The 4295-nt window shown below is 42.6% G+C and overlaps 1 protein-coding gene and 1 non-coding gene across 3 annotated transcripts in view; both read left to right on the top strand.

The window, feature by feature from the left end:
* Positions 1-4295, top strand: part of TMEM135 (transmembrane protein 135) — a 242961-nt gene that overhangs the window by 3021 nt on the left and 235645 nt on the right. The window lies entirely within an intron of this gene.
* Positions 3666-3769, top strand: LOC111724686. The gene has a single exon (XR_002772944.1). It is a non-coding gene; the product is annotated as a small nucleolar RNA U13 (small nucleolar RNA).

Here is a 4295-nt window from a genome sequence, read left to right as displayed (position 1 = left end):
GGAGGGAGTGGCATTTGCCTTTAGCTTTGAAGATAAGGTTTGACAGTCACTGATTTGTTTCACAGATATTTATAGAGTACTGAATATTAATGGATAGGAAAGAGAATAGTGTAAATTGAGGCAGAAATCTGGGTTTTACAGGAGAAGCAATACATACATTGTCTAAAACAGAAGGTTTGTGTATAGGAGTTCTGAGCTGTAACTCCTATTTATTGAGGACTTACCTGCTTAATCCTTTGCATATTTTGTCTTAATCCTTACACAACTCTGTCTTCTTATTTCCCTTTCTTTGGTAAGAAAACTAAAGGGTAGAGACTTGATTGATTTATAAGATTTAGACCTAGTTTAGAGAAAAAATAGGATTTAGTTTTCAGGGTTTTTTTTTTGTTTGTTTTTTAAATCAAAGTCAGACTAAAGAGGCTAAAGGAGCCTTTTTTTTGTGAGCTACAAGTACAAAATGGTTCGTTATGGTGATGATTCTGGTAGCACTGGGTAGACTAGCTAGGAACTGGGTAGACTGGATAGAAAAGATTGTTTAGAAGTTGAAGCAGTAGATTGAACAAGTGGTAGAAGGAGAACTGTGGAATCCTACTTTGCAATTTACTATCAGTGTGATCTTAGGAAATTACTGCATTGCTTTGAGCCTTAATCTCCTGCTTTCAGAAAATAATTATATGCAATTTTTAATTTAATTTTATTCTATTTATTTATTTATTTTTTGAGACAGAGTCTCACTATGTTGCCCTTGGTAGAGTGCTGTTGCGTCATAGTGATACTGGATTTTTTGACTTTGGATTTCCAGGCTCTTGGTCTTAAGTTAGGTTTGATTTACAGAGGTATTATTACAGCTCTTACAAAGAGTCAAACCTTGTAGAGCAGGATAAGATAGGTCTTAAAGTGTCACAGCTCTTACAAAGAGCCAAACCTCCTTATAGGGCAGGATGCAAGTGTTACAGCTCTTACAAAGAGTCAAACTTCCTTACAGAGCAGGGTATAAGTGTTACAACTCTTCCTCTTCTACTCTCTCTCCCTCAACCGTCTGCGGCAATCTGTTGAGGTCTTTGCTGTCCTGTTCTCTCTTCCTCAAAGTTCTGTGACGATCTGCTGAAGTCTTGCTCTTCTGCTCTATCTTCATTAATGATCTGTGATGATCTGCCCCTAGGCTCTCTGCTCAGGGGTTTATATAGGGAGCAGGATTGAAAATGGAGCAATCAGGGATGCACTGGAGGAGTCGCCAGTGTTTCCCCCTGATCACCAGGTCTTTTATGTTACTGGAGCCTCCGGTGGGAGAGGAAAGCTCCCCCTTTGGCTCCAGCCTGCTGGTTTCTGTGCCAGCTGCTGCCAAGGCAGAGCCGGCAGGTCCTCTAGCTCCGCTCCACTGGAGCCTCTGGTGGGGGAGGGAAGCTCCCCTGCTTGCTCCAGCCTGCCAGTTCCTTTGCTGGCTGCTGCCACCAAGACAGAGGTGACAGGTCCCCCAGCCCTGCTCGGCTGAGCTGGCTGGGGCGCCACTTTTCCGGTATCAATAGCTTACAGCAACCTCCAACTCTTGGGCTTAAACAATTCTCTTGCCTCAGCCTCCCAAGTAGCTGGGACTATAGGCAACCGCCACAACACCCGGCTATTTTTTTGTGGCAGTTGTCAATGTTGTTTAGCTGTTCCAGCCGGTTCGAACCTGCCACCCTCGGTGTATTTTTTTTTTTTTTTTTTTGAGACAGTGCCTCAAGCTGTTGCCTTGGGTAGAGTGCTGTGGCATCACAGCTCACAGCAACCTCCTGGGCTCAAGCTCCTGGGCTCAAGCGATTTTCCTGTCTCCGCCTCCCAAGTAGCTGGGACTACAGGCACCTACCACAACACAGGGCTATTTTTTTTGGTTGCAGCCCTCATTGCTGTTTGGTGGGCCTGGGCTGGATTTGAACCTGTCAGCTCAGGTGTATGTGGCTTGGTGCCTTAGCTACTTGAGCCACAGGCGCCGAGCCTCTGCAATTTTTTAAATGGGATAATTGCATGTTGGAATAGCAGCTGTCACATAGTAGGCCTCTAGTAAGTGGTATTGTTGAAATAGTGCATTAATCGTGATCTAGGTCTCGATCTCCTTTTAGAACAGTGGTTTGTTCAGAATTAGCGCAGTACTTCAGTGAGTGCTTAATAGTGTCTGAATGAGTGCAAGGTATGAATGAAGGCTCTCCTGACATGGCACTGCTGGAGGCGGTTCACAGAATGAAGCAACTGGGTTTAGAGATTAAGGATATTGAGGCAGCGTGAGGACTTGTTTAGTATTTAGGATTTCAAGTCTGATTTCACAAAGTTGCTGTTATTGATAGAAAAGGAGAGGTTCTGAAGGAAGGGTGGCCACGGACAATTTTAACCAAGAATGTTTTCTGGGTAGTGTGAAATGGGTCTTGATATGTCTGCCTTTCTTTTCTTTTTTTTTGTTTTTTTAGAGAGAGAGTCTCACTTTATCACCCTTGGTAGAGTGCTGTGGCGTCACAGCTCAGAGCAACCTCTAGCTCTTGGGCTTAGGCGATTCTCTTGCCTTAGCCTCCCCAGGTAGCTGGGAATACAGGTGCCCGCCACAATGCCGGGCTATTTTTTTGTTGCAGTTTGGCTGAGCCAGTTTTGAACCTGCCACCCTCAGTATATGGGGCTGGCGCCCTTCTCACTGAGCCACAGGTGCTGCCCATGACATATCTGCCTTTCATGTGAAACATTATCATGTGTTGTACTATAAACTGATTCATTCATGTGGTATTTATTCTCTTGTTCTCTCCTGCCTCTTTTCATTCTGGTTTCTACAATTGTTCTTAGTGAGTATTCACTTTCTGCTACTTAAACTCTTACAAAAATGTAGGTGTACTATTCTCTTTAATAGTGAATCTTTGTGTTTCACCGTTGTGAAAAATATCAATCCTTAGTCATCAATTCACTTCTTACAGTTTTTATTTAATGATTCCTATGTCTATGGTAACATGTGCTAGAAATTTATGCATGTACCAAAAATGTATATTATGTATATATATGTATATTATGTAATGTATCTTGGATGTTAGTTATCACCATGCATTCAAAATAAGTGGTATCCCTCGCTACACACATACACATGAAACAGTGGTTAAATTGTTTAAACCCTAGAGTGCCACTTAAGTTAAGGAAGGTAGTGCCCTTTGTTTTGTGGCAAGTTTGAAACACGCAATTGCCCATTTGAGAGTTTAGATTTTGTGTTGTTTAGGTTCTTAGTTGCTTTCGCTAAAAAGGAAAACTTGTTGACTAAAGTCAGGTGGTTCCAAAGCCTTTTCCTAGGTGGCTTCTTCAGATCTCTCAATTACAGTACAGGTGGTCCCCTGGACACCACCCCCACCCCCCAGAGTCAATCACAGACATCTGACTTATGTACAACTCACACTTATGAACAGAGGCAATTGCAGGAAGTCCCTGAGTTACAAACATCCTACTGACGCAGGACTCATACTTACAAGTGGAGGGGCTATTACCGGTAGTAGGTAGGTGTACCTGTTCCAACCTACGTACAAATTCAGCTGAAGACAAACCTACGGAACTTATCTTGTTTGTAACCTAGGTACTGTCTGTACTGGCTTTTAAACCTTAGCTGAGTTCAAAGTAGAACCTTTTATGCTTTAGGAACGAATGATTTAAAAATGCTTTTTCTGATCCTTTTGTAGTTCATAAGCGTGACGATTGGGTTTTCATGCGCATGCGTGAGACGTGTCTCCCACAAATCTTGTTGTGACGTCAGCACATTACCCATCTGACATAAAAAAAATGCTTTTTCATTGACTCTTAGATGTTTGAACTTTTATTCAGAGTATGAATATTTTACTCACTACCCCCCTTTGAACCATATAGTGTAACAAATATATTGTTATAATCTAATGAATTTGTTAAATTATTAAGGATCAGGTCATCATCTCTAGGCGCTGAGTAAACATTTAAACAAAGTTGGAATTCCTAGGAATAAAAAAAGAATTTATTGACAGTTTCCAGTTGCTAAAGGCTTGAAAACCAGTAACTGTGAAGAAGTTAGCTCAGTGGTATAGACTGAGTTTTTTAAGACAGTGATTTGGGGCTTGGCGCCTGTGGCTCAAGCGGCTAAGGCGCCAGCCACAAACACCCAAGGTGGAGGTTCGAATCCAGCCTGGACCTGCCAAACAACAATGACGGCTACAACTAAAAAATAGCTGGGCGTTGTGGCGGGCACCTGTGGTCCTAGCTACTTGGGAAGCTGAGGCAGGAGGCTCGTTTGAGCCCAGGAGTTAGAGGTTACTGTGAGCTGTGATGCC

The sequence above is a fragment of the Otolemur garnettii genome, unplaced genomic scaffold (genome assembly GCF_000181295.1).
Source record: "Otolemur garnettii isolate 467f Iridium unplaced genomic scaffold, OtoGar3 scaffold00001, whole genome shotgun sequence".
Lineage (NCBI taxonomy): Eukaryota > Metazoa > Chordata > Mammalia > Primates > Galagidae > Otolemur > Otolemur garnettii.
The sequence above is the reverse complement of the archived record's forward strand: the minus strand, read 5'-3'. Positions and strand labels throughout refer to the sequence as shown.